Raw genomic sequence first — 20972 nt, 5'->3', positions numbered from 1 at the left:
CTGAACACATCTCAAATAGAGATTCTCGTGTCGGAATATCCTTGCACGCAAAAAAACGCTCAAGAGAGTATAACAAACTCCCATCTAGTTCCTCAAAAGGAAGTTGGTTCATCTCATTCCGTTCAGCAAAAAAAAAAATCGACTGGTAGATGACCCACCTTGGCATAGGTCTGCATCTTCGTGTGTTATCCATGTACCCAAAGGTGTACATAATTCTTAAGTTGTGTTAAGAGTTTCAGTGAACCTGGGAAATTATCTTCTCTTCGTAAGATCCTTAGAGCGAAGACGCTCAACTTGACGATCCCTTGGCTTGATCTTAGAGCAAAACCTGCTCATCAAATAAACGAGGATTTCAATCCTTGGATTCCTCGAACACAGGCCATAGCCATCGATTGTTTCTTCCCTCGTAAAGAGAGTGTTCATTCACTTGTGCAAAAAGCACTACCATATCTTCCCTTACCGAGTAAGGGGTGTAGGCTCATGGGGTACTCCAGCTTGATAAAAGCTTTTCTTTTCTTGAAAACTCGGAATGGTTCCTTCATAATGTCCTACCGGCAATAGCAGGTAATTTGTTGGAGAACTATCGGCCGGATACCAGATCAATAGTTGACCTTTCAGCTAGTTGAGCAAACCAAAACAATGTTTCAGATTGATCCCACTCTCATAAACACTCAAGAGTGAGTAGTCCCGGTTAGACATAACCATACCTCGTGCAAAAGAGCAAACAAGCACGATGCACTTTATGATTTCCTCAAAGATGTAACTTTGATCAAAGACCTGCCCTCTCACTTAAAGTTTGAGGGTCTTCTATTCAAAAAACTCATGAGCTAGATTGAATTCCCTTACTCCAAACTTTCTCCGGATAGCAACGTAAGGCTTCGAGGAGAGGTAACAAAAATTCATTGTTTCTGTGTTCAACGGTTCCCGTTCCACTGCGGGGATTAGATTCTATGTATACAGAGGTGTACACTTTCAGCTTCTATTGCTGATTCCACCATCCGCTACAAAGAATCTTGCGGATGCGTCTACAAAATTCGGGCAAAAGTCCTTCATTGAATTTCTTCATCTTTCCTTCCTCAGAGAGGATCAAGAGTGGAGTTACCTTAGCAAGAGTGAACCACTTGCTTTGACTTGCTCGTGTTCCTATTGGGCAAACCGATCCCAATCGTCTTGGATGCCTTCCTCAAAGCGTAGAGGGAAAAAAAAAAATTGTCGAAAAATTCAACCTTGAATTGAATCCAAGTCTTGTTGTAAGTTCCTTGCAGAGCTTTGATATACGACCAAGTACTTGCAATTCCCTTGAGGTGTTTGGTCACATGCCTCCCCTTCGACGCTTCTAAGAAATTTCCATTTGCAAAGGAAACTTCAAACTATCGAATTAAAGCGGTAGCTTTTGGGGCATCTTCCCTTCCGTCAAAAGTATCAAACTTGACTGGAGTGTTCCTAAGTCTAGAGACCTTCTTCATATCCTTCCCGAAATGATGGGATTTCTTGGCTATGGTTCTGAATTGATGTTCATGGATATTTTCTGGATTCTGAAGGATCTTGAGCATTCTACTCCTTGGATCCTCTCCGTTCTTGAGCATCATGCTCTTGTCGCCTTCTCAGAGAATCCCAAGTCTTGTGTCGACTTCTTGCAGAGAGAAAAATTTTCCCAACTCTGCGAGCTTTTCCTGCAGGACTCAAGTTTCTGCCTGCTAACTTCTCTCTTGGCTTGTCATGGCTTCTTCCCGTATCTTCGTAGAGTCGTCCTCCTTTTCAGAGAAAGAGAGGAGATCATGCTCTGATACCACTATCACAAACGGGAGATAAAATACATTCGGATAAATAGAATCTATCACTTATTACTGAAGCCAGAGGATATAGAGAGAAATAGATAGAGAGTGAGAAGATCGACACAGTACTGGGGACCAGAAGATGGGCCATCTTATGGTCCCCAGTCTTCTGTCGATCTTCTCACTCTCTCTCTCCCTCTCTCTATCTATTTCTCTCTATATCCTCTTGCTTCAGTATTAAGAGATAAATCCTATTTATTCGAATGTATTTTATATTGCTATGCACTCCTGTTTGTGACACATACCTACAGTACGCATTCTGGTTCATGACACCCACACCCTCCCGAAGGTCGTTCTACAAGCTCGAGTGAGTGGTGGTTGGCTCTGCCAAACTACAAAGATGGGCCATCTTTTGGTCCCCAGTCTTGTGTCGATCTTCTCACTCTCTCTCTCCCTCTCTCTATCTATTTCTCTCTATATCCTCTTGCTTCATTATTAAGAGATAAATCCTATTTATTCAAATGTATTTTATATTGCTATGCGCTCCTGTTTGTGACACATACCTACAGTACGCATTCTGGTTCATGACACCCACACCCTCCCGAAGGTCGTTCTACAACCTCGAGTGAGTGGTGGTTGGCTCTGCCAGACTATGAAGTACTCGAGCCTCCCAAACCAGTGCTTTATTTTTCAACAAATGGGCCATCTAGCAAAGGCCTATCCACAGAGGAGGCCTCGACCTTCGGAACAGACCCAGACCCAGGCCCCTAGGGCTGGCCAGATGCAGCACACAGATCACGCAAGTTCCTCCTTCAAGCTTGGTGCCCAGGCAGAGGAGGGATGGCAACACATCCGTGGTCGTCTCCGCCAGGGACCACCACGCCAGTTCGGCTCCCCTTTGGTCATCCTACACAACGCCAACAGTAGTGGGTTCCCACAGGGAATCACTTTGACCCCTTATAACAAGACGAGGCCTCAACTCCTCCCTCCACCTCAGCTTTACCATCGACAGCCCCTCGCCCCCTCGTGCCACCCATCGACCCTCCGCCTCCGTCTCCTCCAACCCCCTACCCCCCATTCCCCCCGTTGCCGCACCCTCCCCTCCCATTCCACCTACTAGCTCCCCTGCTTCCTCATCCTCTCCTGCTCCTCCCCATCACCCGACTCAGGGGACAAGACTTTCTTCGTATGCTCGGAGGTCTCTTGGCAGTGCTTTTACCACGAGCCGCCTGGCAAGAGGAGCAGGCCGTCTTGCGGACCCCCCTTTTGGTGCAGATGTCTCCCTTTGCCGCAGTCCCTTGAGGATTGGCGAGCTTCGATATTCGTCGCCGGTGGGACTTCTTTGCCTACAACTTCACTTGGAGACCCTCACCAGACTTTGAGGCGGCTTGCTTCAGAGTCCATGTATTGTTTCTTGCAGCTAGAGAGATAGAGGTCCTAGACACAATGGTTGGTTTCTCTTTCCCTCTATGTAGCAGGGACCAAGCTGAGTGGACTCTAGACTCCATGATGGACTCGCTTCAGGCTCAGGCTCTTGAGTTCTCTCACCACACGGGAGACTTGGGGGTTACAGATTTGGTACAGACTCTGTGGCCGTTGGTCAAGTTCTCGATGACACCTCTGGACACACCAGGATGTAGCCACATTGTGGTACACTTTTTTGCTGACATGCAGAGCCCACCATGCTATGTATATATATGGACAGAGGTGCAGGGATTAGGAGGACCCCAGTTTCAACGCTCGCGAGGTCGGTTACGCCACGAGCTTCAGTGATGCCTTATGGGTGGTGAGATTGATATTCTTATGCTCAAGAGCATTATCTTTGTGAGCACCACATTAGATGATGTAGTCAGATTTTGCGCGGTCGCTATGAGACATTTTGATCAACTGCATTTCCACCTAGTGGTATCTAGGAAGGGGTATGTATGACTATTGCCGATTCATGGCAAGAGGCCATTGTGGGCAGTGGTATTATTTTACTAGGCAGGGCTCAATGGATTACTATGCAGATTCAGGGTTGCCTCATGGACTTCCTAAACATATATGTGCCCAATGTGGCGAATGCACGAGCAAAGTTTGGTCTCATATTGTAGAGGCTCTGCCACATGCAAAGCAGTGGTATCTTGGGGGAGACTTCAACATTTGGACGACCCCTCTGACAAGATTGGAGGTAGCCATCTACTGTACACAGGGCTGAGTTGGTAGCTTGGGAGCGGTTATGTATGACTTTGAGGGTGTCATCAAAGCTTTGTGAGGCCCCCAAACAACTTGTCTTTCTCTCGCTCTAACCGTAGATTAAGAGAAGTGAATCTATCTCGGATAGATCGCTCCTACGCCAGTGACCACTTCTGTGACATGGGACTATTGTTCCGACCATGCATCAATGATCCTCACTATGACAGATAGAGGAGGGGGAGCAGGATGTTGCGCTGTGCGCATCCCTGAGAGGATCTTGCTCATCACCACCCTTATGGGTGGTGAGATTGATATTCTTATGCTTTAAGAGCATCATCTTTGTGAGCGCCGCATTAGATGATGTGGTCAGATTTTGCGCGGTCGCTATGAGACATTTTGATCAGTTGCATTTCCACTTGGTTGTATCCAGGGAGGGGTATGTATGACTATTGCCGACTCATGGCAGGAGACCATTGTGGGCAGAGGTATTATTTTACTAGGCAGGGCTCAATGGATTACTATGCAGATTCAGGGTTGCCTCATGGACTTCCTAAACATGTATGTCATAGTTACCGGGGAACGCCTATATGGGGCCTTGGAACGCCGGAACGGCGTTCCGGCCAGTCAAAAATTCAGGGAACGCGTCGGAACGGACTGCCGTTCCGACAGGCAGGCCATCACCGGAACGGACCGGCTGGAACAGGGCGGAACGGCCCGGAACGGTCGGAACGGCAGCAACGGGCAGTTTTTCAACTTTTAAAAATATAGCTGTTTGGGAGATTTGGGCAGCCAACGGCCATTTAAATTTTACAGCCCTATATAAATCCCCCCTTCCCCCATTCTTCACCAAAGCATCAAGGAAGTTTGAAGGGGGCCATCTCTCCCTTGCTCTCAACTCTCGAGTCTCCACTCTCAAGCCATAGGGGCCTAGCCTCTAGCTCTCAAGCCATAACCTCTCTCTCTCTTGGGCTAACCCTCAAGGCTCAAGGGTCAAACTCTCTCTCGGTCTCAACTTCCAAGAGGTGAAGCCTCTCTCTCGAGTCTCAAGCTCTCTATCTCAACTTCTCATTGCTCAAGCCTCAAGAAAGAACGGAATCAAGCCTCTCTCTCTCTCAAGCCCTCTCTCAAGCTCTCTCTCTCTCTCAAATCCTCAAAGATCAAGCTCTCTCTCTTTCACGGATAATCCATGGCCTCTTCTTCTCGTTCAACCCCCTCCGTTCATGCGGGCAACACTCAAAAGGCGAAGGAATGGTCGTGGTGGGATGAAGTGACCTCGGAGGGCACCTTGTCGGCGGCGGGAGGTTCTCGTGCATGGGGATGCAAGCTATGCTCTTACACACGGAAAGGGGGGCATGACAAAGTGAGGGCACACTTTCTTCGAGTGCCGGGACATGAGGTGAAATTTTGTGCCAACGTAACCATCGAGAAGAGGAAGGAGCTCGAGGAAAAGGATCGGCAATTTAACCATAAAGCCAAGCCGGCACGCAAAGGTATTGATCCAAAGACCCTCATTTTCCCTTCTTCCTCTCTACCCGGTGTAGGTGTTGGTGCATCTTCACAAGGTCCAATTCGTCGCCAAAAGACCCTTGCCACCTCTTGGGACCCAAAGAAGAAGGAAGAGGTGGATGCGGCCATGGCCCGATTCTTCTATCACGACCATATCCCATTTGTCGCAACGAGGTATGTTCATTATTTTATGATTTATCAATCTTCTCTCTCATTTCTTTCGTTATCATCTGTTCCACTTTTTTGATACTAACCTCTTCTATGTTTGATCGAAATAGGTCGGAGTATTGGAAAGTCATGGTGCAACGGATTGGAGAGTATGGCACCGGCTATGTGCCGCCATCTTCAGAGGCTCTCCGAACCACCTTGCTCGATCGAGAGAAGGCTATTGTGGAGCAAGCAACCCTCAACATTCAGCGTCTTTGGGCAAAACATGGCGTTTCCCTCATTGCCGACGGGTGGAGCGATACAAGGAAGAGATCTATCCATGGTCTCGTCGCATACTCCAGTGGAGAGATGTACTTTGTGCACTCTCATGATGCCACTGAGAGTGACAAGTCCGCCGATGTCCTCTCTGCAGAGTGGACAGCGGCCATAGAAACCATCGGTGAGCAACACGTGGTGGCCTTTGTCACAGATGGGGAGGCATCAAACAGGGCAGCAACAGCTATCATAGAGGGCCACTATCCGCATGTGACAGTATGCTTTTGCATGGCACACTGCTTGAACAACCTTCTAAAAGACATCGGCAAGCTAGACTGGATTGCTCCAGTCATTGCTGATGCAGTGAAGATGGTTACTTTCATCAACAATCACAACTTGGTTCGGAGTGAGTACCTCAAGAGGTCGGGCGGCAAAGTGCTTCTAAAGTATTCAGATACCCGCTTCGCATTCAACTTTCTTCTTGTACGTAGGCTGTCTGAATGTCAAAATGCGGTCCGACAGGTCTTCATCAGTGATGAGTTCACCACCTCCCCCTATGCAAAGAAGTTGTAGGGATTTTGTGCAAGGATAAGGCAGAGGATCTTGAGTTCTGGAAGGAGCTCAAGAGTCTAGATGCACAGGTAAAACCGATGGTTCATTTGCTTCGAGTTCTGGATGGCATGGATCCTTGCATTGGCAAGATTTATGAGGCAATGGACCGCATGATTGAGCAGCTTGCACAGCTTGAGCCGAACGCAGAGCGATATGAGGAGATCCATGCGCTTTGCAGCTCGAGGTGGAATTCATATGCCTCTCCTTTACACAGGGCAGCGTACATGGTGGATCCAGAGTTCCAAGGTGCAGGGCAAGAGACAGATAGGGAAGTCATGAACCAATTTACAGAGATCTTAAACAAGACGGTTCTAGACAGAGATGGGCGACGCATTGTCAGAGATCAGCTGAGACAGTACAGAGAGATGCGGGGGTCATTTGGCAGTCCAGATGCTCAGATTGATCGCAGGAAAATAGGTTCAGTGCTTTGGTGGGAGGACTATGGCTATGATGGCCCTGAGCTTCAGAGATTGGCGATCCGTATTCTCAGCCAGTCAGTTAGTACCTCATGCTTGGAGCAATTGTGGAGTACCTTTAGCCACATTGCTTCCAAGAAGAGGAATCGGCTTGGAGTGGAGAAGGCTAATGATCTTGTCTTCGTCAGCGCAAATTTGAAAATGCTTTGCAAGAGTACAGACAAAGAGACAGATCCTTTTACACAGTGGGAGATGGAGCAAGAGGCTTCTCAGGCGGATGGAGATGCACATCTACCAACACCAGGTACTTCATCTGTGGCTGAGATCGAGCCGGACCTAGACCTTGATGATGAGGAATGGGAGGATGTGCATGATTTACAGCCGGCTACTACGGATTGGGAGGCCTCTCAGGCTAGTGGCTCTTGAGTCTTGAGTCTTTGCCATTTATCCTTACCTTTTTGTATGGCTGCTTGAGCCTTGCCCTCTTTGCCATTTGTAGCTACTAGCATCTTTATGGTATTTGTCACCTTCAGTCTTTTGGTATTGTGGTCACTGAAGTCTGGTTTGAACTTTGCCCCCCTTTGGTTTTTTTGTAGCACCTTGGCCGCTGGCGGCCCTTGAGGCTTGTTACTATGTTAGCCATAATTAATTCCAAAGTGTTATCTCTGACTACTACTCTTGCAATTATTTGAGAGCATTGTGTATGTACTATGGAAATTGTGTTTGCTCATTGTTGTTCATCTGGCTATGTACTCTGGGCGCCTCACATCCCAATCAAGTCATAATAAGGTTAAATGGTCTTCGAATCGTGTTTTTTGTGGGTATTAGAGTCAAAGGACTCTAATACTACTTGTATTCAAACACATAACGCTAAAAAAAATAATATTTGGGTGTTCTTTTAGCCTGCCGTTCCGCGCCGTTCCCGTTCCGGGCCCATTCCCGTTCCCCCGTTCCGCAGGGAGGCCCGTCGCCGTTCCCGTTCCGCGTTCCGGGTAACTCTGATGTATGTGCCCAATGTGGCGAGTGCACGAGCAGAGTTTTGGTCTCATATGTAGAGGCTCTGCCGCATGCAAAGCAATGGTATCTTGGGGGAGACTTCAACATGTTGGAGGACCCTCTGACAAGATTAGAGGTAGCCATGCTACTGTACATGGGGCTGAGTTGGTAGCTTGGGAGCGGTTATGTATGACTTTGAGGGTTTCTGATGTTTGGTAGCAACCAGGCTTTGTGAGGCCCCCAGACAACTTGTCTTTCTCTCACTCTGACCGTAGAGTAAGAGAAGTGAATCTATCTTGGATAGATCGCTCCTACGCAAGTGACCACTTTTGTGACATGGGACTATTTTTCCGACCATGCACTAGTGATCCTCATAGTGACAGACAGACAGAGGAGGGGGAGCAGGATGTTGTGCTGCATGCATCCCTGAGAGGATTTTGCTCAATTCAGAGCTTAGAGAGAGAGTGGTGGCACTTTGGATAGAGAGCTTGGATACGCAGGGGACTTCCCCCCGCTGGTAGAGTGGCCTTTGGACTTGCTGAGCTTAGTTGCTTCTTCTTCCAGGAGTCTACAACTCGCTTGGCTGTAGCCAGGAAGGAGGACAAGCGTCTCCGACGCGGCATGATTTTCTTGCAGAGGATGCAGGAGCATCACCCAGACAGTCCTTTGTTGGAGGAGCAGATGCAACAAGCTCGATAGGAGCTGGCTAGCATTGAGAGGCGTCATGAATATGCCTTCCATCGACAGGCATCTTAGTGGACCCAATTGGGAGACAAAGTTACTAGGGAGTTCTTTGAGATGGTGGGTCCCCGCCATGCGCACAATGCGGCTTCGAACGGCAATCCGGCCCCAACCAAAGTCCGTGCTACCTCCTTACGCTAGAGGGACAACAAGTAGCAATATGCAAGGCCCTCAACGAGCAATTATTGAAGGTATTTGAAGCCAAGGATGCTGCCATCAAAGCCAACAAAGAAGAGAAAGAAGCGGAAAGGTCTAAACGTCCCGCAAACAACCCCAACAATATACCTTCATAAGTTCAGAATAGTCTGAACTCACGAATTATAAGAGGGAATAAAACACTCATAAAACTATAAAAGCAAGTGACACAAGAAAAGAAAAGAAAAACAAAAACAAACAAACAAACTAAATCACTTTGTTTGCTACGAAACAAAACTAAATAAAACAAAACATTATTAACTTAAAAATATTTTCAGAAAAGGCATGTGTAAAATAAGTTGACGCAACGTATTTGGCTTAAAACAAGTACTCAACTTTAAGCAAAAAAAGGATAAGACATCTTAAAAACTTAATCCTAAAAATCAAACTTCACACAACAACTTCTAACAAAACACATTCTTGAGTCCTCATGTAAGCTAAATACGAAATCGAAAAATGAATACTACTACAAACCTGCGAAGAGCAAAGAACCAAACTTGACAATATGTGATCTCAACTTCGCTGCTTGTCCAAACAGGAAGAATAAGATTATCACCTTTATCATGCATAGCTTGGACAACAGCTATGACATCCCTACTCACGTCGTCAGTGCCCAAGAGTAGGTGCAGGTTTATATAGAGGTCATTCATGCTTTGAACGTACTCTACAAAACCAACGAGCTGAGTTTCTATCACCCTCCGGAGGTGATGGGCAAACTCAGCCATGATAAAGGCTAGCATTTGTCAAGCTATATTAAAAATACTAGAAGCGCTAAAGATCAAAACAACAACATAAGGTGTTATTAAGTCAAACAATAAGTGGGCTTTTTAGCTCCCCACTTCTATTGAATTTACTACTGATTATCTTGAACATTCCAAAGGAAGAAACATTAAAAATAAACTTACTACGATGCAAAAATGAACGAACATTTTTCATGATTCTTTTGAATGAGTATCCTTTTTCAACTAGTAAAGAAATAAGATGTCAAGATTGAGCAACAAAAGTAGATTTATTAGAACAAAGACGAGAAAATCTAAATAATTGAGAGCAAATGACACCGTACTTAGCTAAAAGAGAAATGTCCGAAGAAATGTGAGGCATACGGATGATTTTTAGATTGGCATATTCTGGTTCAAGGTGCTTATCATAGATATCTACTTCTAATCCCAAGGGAGTCTGAAAAATCTTAAGATCTAAAAAGGCACAACAATCACTATTTGTGGTACAGTTAAGTTCACAAAACTCCTTGGGATAAATTCCTCCGCCTAAAGAACTCGAATTCAAGTACATAAAATCTTGAAAAGAAGGAACGTCAGGGACAAAAAGATCATCTACAAAGCGTCTTACATTGCATAACTTGTGCAAAAATATTGGGCAAGTGTTAGCAAGGACAAGACGCTCCATAAAATCAAACTTATAAGTAAAAAGATAGAAATTAGCAAGAAAAACAACACAATTGGTACCGATAGGGATACCAATTGTTTGCTTGGTTTTTCCCTCTTCTACACCTTCTTCATCGGTTGGTAGTGATAGTAATGCGGCAACGACGGAGACAGCGGCGACAACGACCCCAACAACTTGGTTTTTTCCTCTTCTACACCTTCTTCATCGGTTGGTAGTGATAGTAATGCGGCAACGACGGAGACAGCGGCGACATCATTTCGATCAGCTTTCAATGCCTAATACTACTCCGATCTCCACTCCCAAATCTCACCAACGCACCCTACATACCACTTGGGATCCAAAAAGAAAGGAGGATGTGGATGCAAGTGTTGTCTGCTTTTCCTATCATGATCACATTCCCTTCATAAAGGCTTGGTAAAACTTACTATCATTTTCATACAATCAATCATCTCGATTCTCATTCTCATCTAAATAGTAAATACTAATACCTCTTGTGTGCAATGTTTAGGTCGGAGTACTTCAAGACCATGTGCACGAGGATTTGGAGAGTATGGAGAACGCTACGTGCCACCTTCTTCCGAGGCCCTCCGTACTACTCTACTCGAGAGAGAGAGAAGGCCGTTGTGGAGATGGCAACCCTCAACATGAAGAGGCAATGGACGAAGTATGGTGTGACCCTCATTGCGGATGGATGTTGTCTATTCAAAAGGGGAGATGTATTTTTACCACTCCCCTGACGCCACGGAGACAGGAAAATCAGCAGATGTCCTTGCGGGCCTCCGCCATAGAGACCATTGGGTCAGACCTTGTGATAGGTCTAGTCATCGATGGAGAGGCATCAAACAGGGCAATCGGAGCTATTTTGGAAGGCGCTTATCCTCACATAACGGTGTCCTTTTGCATGGCACATTGCCTTAACAACCTCTTGAAGGATTTCGGCAAACTACCTTGGATAGAGCCTCTCATTGCATCCACGTCTAAGGCGGTTGCTTTCATCAACAACCACAACATACTTCCAACCGAGTTCTTGAAGTGGTCGGGTGGGAAATTGCTTCTAAAATATTGTGAGACCCGCTTCGTCTACAACTATCTAATGGTAAACCGCTTTGTAGCATGTCAAAGTGCGGTGCGGCAACTCTTCATCAGTACAGAGTTTACTGAGACTTCCCATGCAAGTACATTTGCACGGATTGTTTGTACAGGGAAGGTAGAGGATCTTGAGTTTTGAGAGTCTCTAAAGACTACCAACAAAATGGTGAAACCAGTGATCCACTTGCTTAGAGTGATGGATGGTATGCAACCGTGCATTGGCAAGGTCTATGAAGCAATGGATCACATGGTCGAGGAGCTTGAAGATCATGAGAAGGACCCAGATAGACCCGAAGAAATCAAAGAGCTATGCAATAGCAGGTGGAATGCCTATAGTTCACCTCTTTATGGTGGAGCTTTTGTATTGGACCCAGAGTTCCAAAGTGCAGGGCAGGAGCATGATTCGTAGGTAAACACACATTGGAACACCATCTTGAAGCAGCTTCACCTTGATTATGACATGCAACACAAAATCAAGGATCAGCTTGCATTTTACAGGGATATGCGAGGATCATTTGGGACAGCCGATGCCCAAATTGATCGCACCAAGATTTCCTCTGTCTTGTGGTGGCAAGAAAATGGTTCATATGGTCCCGATCTTCATCGACTAGCCAGCCATCCGCATTCTCAGCCAAGCGGTTAGCTCCTCTTGCTTGGAGCAATTGTGGAGTGTATATAGCCACATTGCATCTAGAAAGAGAAACTGACTTGAAGTGGAGAAAGCAAATGACCTTGTTTTTGTCAGTGCAAACTTAAGAATGCTTTGCAAGTCAGCATCCAAAGTAACAGATCCTTTTCTACAGTGGGAGATGGAGGCAGAGGCAGAGGTGCTTGGAGAGGTAGGAGGATCGACGCATGAGGATGAGCCTATGCAGGAGGATTGGGATGATATTCATGACATCCAGGACTCCACTACAGATTGGGAGGTGGGATGCTCTTCTGCCCCTACCTAGAGCTGAACATCAAGCATGAGTCATGACTCATTGCTCATTTGTTTTTGATATGTGTTTCCTTTGTTGCCGCCAGCTTTGCCCCCTTTTTGTATTGCACTGCCACATGAGTGATTGAGTCTTGACATGTCACCTAGTGACTCTTACAGTTGTTATTTAGCACTCTAGACTCTACATGTCTTTTTGTAGCGCCTTGGCTGGCCTTGTAAGCCATCGTTATAATCTATCATCTTTTTGCTCTAAGCTTTTGTGTGGATTCTGGACTCTATTCAAGTTTAAGTTAATGTTCTTTCTATGAAAAATCAAGATGCTTTTGTAAAGGATGATCCCAAGGCTTAAGACTAAAGAATCATTGCAAATCATGCCTCAATAGGATTCTACTTGGACTAATGGGTGTGTATGGCTCTCTACTAACATATAGGTTAAATCCAACCTAATTTAAGCATATTTTAAGCTTACCAAGGTGGTAAGGTACATAAGGTACGGTACGTATTCAGTACGTCCTGAACGTAGTACCGAATGGATAGAGTTGTAAGGTACGTAAAATTCGTATGTTTTTTTTTTCTTGAAGCCAAAAACCTACAATATGGTCCATACTTGATAAAAATTTCATAAGTATCACTTCAAGCATGTTAGTTCACTATTCAACTTGAAAGTTCACATTGATCATGATTTGCCAATTTGCACACAAAAACTTGATGGCGAACCCAATTTTGCAGACCCGTTGGGTTTTTTTTCCAACAAAAAAATGATTGTACAGAACGATACAGTATTGTATGGACGTACCGTATCGTATCGGGTAACTTTGCTCCGATCTCGTAATTTAGTTAGTCCCCCATTGTACACATTCTGTTTTCTCACTAGGAGAGTCTCCCCATGTAGCCCTCTCTAGGAGAGGTGGTTTTAGCCCTATGGGCTGTTCTATTAACTAGTGGAAGAATCTTTTTCTCGGAAAAAAAAAGGGCCCAAAGAGGGTCCAAATTTTTCATAATGAAGCCTTCTTTTTACCAATAGAGAGAGACTTCACCCCTAACCTTGTGCCAAAGGCTATTGTCAAGACAAGGGTGGTTGAAGACAATGCAAAGCCCATTGCTCACCTCCCTGTCACTCTGCTTCTTCCCTTGAAATTCGGGGTCGACCTTGTAGGCCACTATACGGAGGGGAGAATAGTAGGCATTATACTTGGACAAACACGAGGAATTGATTTCTTCGTCCAAGCTCCTCCAACTTCTTGATAATCCGATCCATGGCTTCATAGCCTTTGTCTATGCATGGTCGCATACCATGAACAACCTACAATAGGTGGAGAATGGGCCTTACCATAGCATCAAGCATCTTCACATTTTCCCGCCATGCAACGTCGTTGGCCTATGCTCTAGCCTCTACATTCTCTGTCAATCGCTATGGAAAACTATGGTATGTGGAGGTCCTCATCCCTAAGAAAAAGCCTCTCAATGCTCGACCAGAAGTGGACAAGCAGCCGAGCATCAAAAGTTGTAGGCAAAATGGACCTCTAAATGAGAGAGAGAGAGAGAGAGAGAGAGCTTCTCTTTGAGAACTCATGCCTAGCCTTTTGGAGTTGAGGACAAAGGGGACCAAATGATTATCCACATATATGGTAGGTACAATCCATGACAAGGCTGTTGTGTCCTTGAGAAGGTTGTTGAGCCAATGAACTGTGCAAAAAGAAGAGGTGATGCTTGGGTACATGCTCTCTATATAGCCCCTGCTGCCCTATTTGACATGTCCCATCCGCAACCATGCCCACCACATCCACAATTAGGGAAAATTGAAATACCATTAGTAGCCCAAGATTCCTTGGTTGTTGTCACACTCTTAGTCACCTCCAATACGAGAATCGGACATGACATACAGCAGAATTACTTAAAGCACTTCACAACTTTAATATCATAGTTCACTTTGTCAACACGGCCCGATGTAGTTCCGTGCCCAAAGAGATTGGCTCCAATGACTGAATGAAAGAGCTCAATGAGTATTCTTGTGGTTCCAAAAATGTCAAACTTTATACTTTGGCCCCCATCCTCGAATTCCTTCTTTCCCCTTCTCTGTTGAAAGTTGTTGTACTTTGGTTCTCGAATAATGTGATTCCTCTTTTTGTTACTCCAAATGTATAGAGTCATAAGCACTACATGACGATAGCTTTTGCGGCTCCTTCTAGATCTGTTAATCTAATGTTTCCAATTCCTTGATTCCCATCAGTCATCCTCACTTGAGGAGGGAGAAGAAGAAGAGGCTAGAGTCATCTTTGAAGTTAACATGTCGGTGGTGTTTCTTCCAAGTTCCCGAACCCCGACTCTGCAAGTTCATCATAAGTAGACTATCAACCCAAATAGCAGGAAAAGACGCGGACTTTCGTCCCTTCCTTGTGTGTTTTTGATGCTTTATTAATTCATCGACTTTCCACTACATAACCCATTCAATATCCTCTTCGATTAAAAGAGAGCACTTCTTATTGAACTTTGACTTTGCTTTTACTATCATTGCCAGCTTGAGGGGTAGATGAGTGGCCTTTTGCCACTTTTCAAAGAGGTCCGGAAGTGATTGGTTCTTCTAATACGTAGCATAATTAGGATCCTTTGCAAAATTGATCAACCGCTTTGTACAAGTGCAAACTTACGACTACTGATGAAGATCTGTGGACTCTAGATCCTCATTAGAATTTTCCTCAAGTATGTCATTGAACTCCTCATCTGTCAATTTGTTGTTGTTCGAATCTCCATTACCATTGCACTGACAAGACGCTAATCTCACAACCACACACACACACACATAACAGAGACTTCTAACACTTGCACTTCAAAACTCAAAGTAGTCGAGATACGAAGCGGCGTAGTTTCGCTACCGGATGCATTGGCCCAAAGTCACGCATCCCTTTCAGTACTTCTTTTTTATATTGATAAGCACAGAGGATAAATGTCATAGAGTCTCTCTGCATTGTGTAACCATAAATTAATGAGCTCCAAGGCTCCTTATAAAGGCATCTAGTCCAACAATTGATACAAAAAGCCGACACTAACGCCAAAAGCAATTGCTTAAGATATAGGGTGCCCAACATCTGAGTTCACATTGCTAAAAAGCCGGTTGTCAAATCTACCATGTTAGAATCATAAATCTTGGCGTATTTACGAGATTGCCACGACATCAACGTATGAAATGCCACATCACTTTTGCAATCTCTCTCATATATTGTCTCTGGCCGATAGGTTCTAGTGCAATGTCATCACTTTTGTGACGGTGCATCCTATAACAAACTGCTGACATATCAAAGCCCTGAAGAATGGAGTCAACTTACAGATATCGGCCGAGGGGCCTAAACCCTAAGAAGAACAAGTAACAGAAGAAGAAGTCCTACCAACTTATGGGGACCCCGTTCGATGGGGCCCTAAGTGACAAAGGATTAAACTAAAGCAGGACCTGCACACACACACACACACACAAATTGATAACGTGGCAGAATTCCGAAAATTGCACTGACATGATGACGTGGCAAGCTGTACAGATTTCCGCGTTTTGCCATGGCTGATGACGTGGCAAGCTGTACGGATTTCAATGATTTACGCTAGCAGTTTTTTGGCTTTGCTTTTGGACCAAATGCTTTTAAGTTTGAAGGCTTTTTACTGTAAACTGCTTTTTGGCCAAGGGCCTTTAAATATGAGGTTAGGGCTCATTCTCTGGCATGCTTCCTAGAGAAGGTGCAGAGTCTGGAGTACCGGCTTGTACTGTGTTGATGTAATATAAAGAAATACCGAAAGGGGCACCAAGGTTTGGGGCCAATACTCTCTGGGGTGGAATTTCGCCACTCCGTGTCGTGTGTCATCTCTCTCTTTCAGTTCAGTTGTTATTGAAGTGCTAAAAGTCTGTTCAGTCTGTTTTTTTCTATTGGCACATGGTGCCCGTCTTGTGACACATCCCCATCCGCCCCTCGGTCCCATACAGGCGTTCCTCGACCCTAGGCCTCCATCCAGCATTCCCAAGCTTCTATGTTTTGAGCTCCTTAGTTCCAAGAGATGATCTACTAACAAGCTTTTGAAGTAAATCACATACAAAACATGGCTTGGAACCCACGTTCTAATGTAAAGCATCGAAAGATTTAAACTGATGAACTAAAATAGAGACAATACAGAAGCAAGACTAGATCACTAAATGTTTTATTTGCTTCAAAACAAATGATAGATTCAAGACAGCATTGATTGATTGAAAAAAGTGTAGAGAAAAGAGCTATGCAAAAATAAGTTGAGAAGCTTACATCAATGAAAGCTTCAAAGAGTACTTAACTTTAGAGACAATCACAACAAAAGGTAAAAGACCAAACTTTAAAATCCTAAAATAGACTTAAGACCAAAATAAGAATCTACAACGCAAAACTTTTAAATCCTAAAATAGGCTTAAGAACAAAAATAAGAATCTACAACGCAAAACTTTTAAATCCTAAAATAGGCTTAAGTCCAAAATAAGAATCGACAACGTACCTCCCTAGAAGAAGTATTAAAATTGTGTATAATGGAGCCCCACGTCCTCCATAGCCACTTCTTGCGCCGAGGATAAACCTGTTACATAGAACTTAACTCAAATTAGCTTCAATCTATACGACTAATCATGACTAGTTGACATTTGTAAACGAAACTCAACAATCGTGATATTCTTTTGGGGATACATAAATGCTACAATCGTGGTCAAGAAAGGATTGTTCACTCTTCATCAACACGGCAAGGAGATCATTTTCATTCAATTATCTACCCAAATGTAAAGTTTAGCTTACATTCTTCTGACCTATCGCATGAGTTCAAACTAAGTCAACAAATCTCGCTCGCAAACCATAAGAAGGGGTAAAACAAACACACAAATCCTTAATGATAGTAAGAAGATATGAATTAAGTAAAAGACTAACTTAGCATTCAAGTTATTTCCAAACTAACATTAATAACAACTTCAAACAAAGAGACAACAAAAAAAAGTGAAAGAAGCTTTACATGTACACCCTCGAGCTTCCACAGTCTCAACTTACATCACAAGAAGATTTAGAAATTTTCTCATGTAAGAAAACGGAGTCTTTTTCAGTGATTTTCATACAATGCACATCGGGCCGGCGGTCCTCTGCCCCCAATTGTACCTAGCTAGGTATGCGGTGCCTCCCGAGCAGAAGCTCATGATGTTGAGGTATGTCATAATGTGGGAATTTGTCCAAAACTTCTTGTGCATACTAAAAGAAGGGTTAGAACACTTGCACGAAAGAAAAATCAAGAGTGACAATGTGAGAAGATAATGAAGCAAGACTAACTTAAATATCATATAGTAAAACAAATTTGTGGATAAAACAACGCATCCATTACTTTGAAAAATAAGTAAAATACATGAAAGAAACAAGCTTGATTGAAACTTTGAACAAGAAGTCGTACATTAAAGACATTCACAACAAGTACAAGACAGCACAAGAATTCATTCCCTACATCTCAAACTTTTACAACGTATATAAGAAACAAACAAGCACAATTTCTAAAACTAGCCACTAAAAAAGAGATTCTACAACATGCCGTTCTAGAAAGAAGCGATATGCAACCAAACTAAACACAACCTTGAAAATTTTATAACCTATATTGTCCGTGATTTCATTGCTTGTCCATACATAGCAAGAAATTATATTCTAAACTTGAAACTCTTACAAAATAGGCATAAGACAAAATGCAAATTCTTTATATCTCTCTATCTCTACCTTCCTTTGTCTCTCTATTGTATGTATACATGTCTATGAATATTTGAGAGTGTGCATGTGCGGTAAGATATTTAACATATATGTATGCATCTATAATTATGTGCATGCTTATGAATATAGCAGTGAGTGCACTATGTACATACACACATGTATATATGTGTGTAAATAAATATGAATAGAGTAAGTAAATAAAAATGCATATACATATTATTACAAAACTTGTTTTGCTTTTTTCTTGCCCAGAAAATGGGACGTTTCAAAACTCCAAAATCCCAAAATGGACAAAACCACAAAACACTTCATGTCACATTGCTTCGACCTTGCTAGGTAGGAGAAGAACCATACACAATGGCATACCTATTTGACCCTCTTGCCATGATAGATGTCGAGGAACCTCACTTTGATACCAATTTTGAAGGACTTGGGGGAAACTTCTATGCCATGAGTACAACTTCATAGATGTATACTCGCGAATGTAGAACACATTATGTATATGTATACTCGTGAATGTAGAACACAATATGTACCAAGTCTATAGATATACACATCCATCCTACTCTCCATTCGTAAATGGATACTCGTGAATATACAACTTCCCACATGTATACTCATAAGTGTGGAATGCAATATGTACACACGAACGAGACACAATTACAAATAGGGAGTGGATACTTGACTTACCACATGATAATACACTAATAATATGGTATGAGTGTAGATCATTGACCCTTGACGAGCTCCAAGTACATCCATTTGCCTTGTCTTTTGCCCTTCGGCCATCTCATACCACCACCATGCGCAAGACTTCCATTGATCTCGATTGAATGAGAGCACCCATATGTCACTACTACACCCCACCTCTAATGATTTATTTTAGAGTTTACTTCTAAAGTTCCACGATACTTTCGCTTTAACAAATCTACATGATAGAAAATAAGAACCTACTGACCTAAAAAGTTTATATAATAAACGGCCCGCATCCAAACTAGTCTGCCTACCCATCAAGCCATCCAAGAGCATAGCTTACCAACTATCAGAGCCCTAGTCCTAAACACCTTTAATCTAGACTTGTAGCTATAATTGTTACATGGCACTATGTTGAGTAGTTGACAGCCCTTGTACTAAACTCCTTTATCTAAACTTGTAGCTAACTTGTGCATGGCACTATATTGAGCACATGACAACCCTCCATAATTACCAAACAGACAAGTTGAGATGCTACGCCTTAGCAAAAAGTAGATGCAAAATTTGAAGAGTATAGCGAAGCGTATAACATGAGAAGAGCAACAAGAAAGTAAAACTTGTTGATTATACAAGTATGGCAAAGACTATATTAGGACACGAGACCTGAGGCACAAGCAAACAACTTTTACAAACTTTGACGGCATTCTGAAGAAGATAATTGGAAAATAAAGGTATAAGTACTAGAGAGCATAGAGAAGAAGCATTGAGTCAGCAGAAAATAGGTTTTGTCTACCTTGGGTTCAAGCAACCTCATGTCACCCAAAAGACAATATAACCATCAACTTCATCATGCATACTATTGAATAAATACTACAAAATCCCCACCGACATCATCAGCGTACGATAGTGGATGTAGAACTAGGTACTAACATATGCTCCCAACACAACACACCATACCCACACACATGTGAAGACACAGCCTAAGACAAGGACACTACCTAATAGAATAATAGCTTTCTCATTGCAAGCCGTGCTCTATCAACCTCTACATTCTACATGTTTTCAAAGCTACTACTACAAAGCATATCAATGAATAAGTTCACAAAGCAGAATAGTGTGGAGCTCAATGAGAACAAACACACAACTCAATGGTTGTCTTCGATTAAGAAAGTAAATATAGACAAAACAAAGCATCTTTCTTTGCCAGCATTATAAGGAATGGAGCGTGAACCAAAAGATGCTCATGCTATTCAAGTAAAATGTAGGAACCAGACTTCCTCTTTGAACGAAAATCATGAGATTTTCTAAGCACTACTAGATCAGGTATTAAACCTGGTCTCCCTTATTTCTCTGGGTGACAGTATCAGTGTCAAAAATAGACTGCAAATTATGAAATAACTCCAAAAGCAAAAAGAGCAACAGAAAAGATTAGTGAAAGGACTTACCTGCAGAACTCGTTTGCAATGATGAGAATTTATTGCTCATAGAGGAACAGAAAGAAAGAGAGAGAGTGATCAAGGGCCTGACGGCGCGAGGGAGCACGCTCGATCACATGCAGGAGCTTCATAATCTGTGTGTTTCCGAGCGTGCTCTCTCTCGTCGTCAAGCCCATATATTCTGTGTCCTCTCTCTCTCTCTCTCTCTCTCTCTCTCTCTCTCTCTCTCTCTCATATCTAGCAAAGCAGATCTGAAGAGAGAAGCCATCGCTACTTCAACGGCTTGAAAACTGCACAGGGCCGGAGCACGGGAAAAGGCACCTCGTTCTTCCCGAGGTTTCTGTGGAAAGGACTCCATGGAAGCTCAGCATGGTAGTTAATGAAGGGAGCATTCAGCAGAGCGGCCGTAGGGGAATGGAGGAAGCGCATAGCTTTCTGCAGCACTGCGGAAAAAGAAAACCTCACGACTTTCTGGTCCTTCGTCTTCGCCTGCTGAGAAGGCGTCGTAGCGACTAGCGAGGGCTTTCGTACGAGCGGGACGGGACGAAAGAGAGAGAGAGAGAGAAGGGCAAATTGGCAATGCACCATTTTGTAGCTTTAGCTTAAGCTTTACAAATGTACTATAGTACTATTACACTAGTATTTTACGTTTAATTTTTAGCAATTTCCCCCCTTTGTACTTGAAAAGTGGGCTTTTCCATGAGGCGCAATATGTATTTCATCATTTGCATGGTGACGCTTTTTGGTACCAAATGTACTCCTATAATTTTCCTAAAGCTTGGCTTTCAGCCTTTCATTGATAAAGCTTCGGTTAAAATGTACTCCTAAAGTTTTGGCTT

The 20972-nt window shown here is 43.5% G+C and overlaps 1 long non-coding RNA gene across 1 annotated transcript in view; it reads right to left on the bottom strand.

The window, feature by feature from the left end:
- The window catches only part of LOC147455761 (uncharacterized), a 50778-nt gene extending 30117 nt beyond the window's left edge, over positions 1-20661 (bottom strand). Inside the window, exons 1-2 of the long non-coding RNA XR_015188409.1 lie at positions 20143-20661; positions 16773-16850 (exon numbers count right to left, since the gene is read on the bottom strand). This is a non-coding gene — a long non-coding RNA (uncharacterized LOC147455761). The remainder of the gene's footprint in view (positions 1-16772; positions 16851-20142) is intronic.
- Positions 20662-20972: the final 311 nt, after the last annotated feature.

Source organism: Adiantum capillus-veneris, chromosome 6, assembly GCF_014529385.1.
Source record: "Adiantum capillus-veneris isolate H3 chromosome 6, ASM1452938v2, whole genome shotgun sequence".
Taxonomy (NCBI): Eukaryota; Viridiplantae; Streptophyta; class Polypodiopsida; order Polypodiales; family Pteridaceae; genus Adiantum; species Adiantum capillus-veneris.
This window is presented reverse-complemented; position numbering and strand designations above follow the sequence as displayed.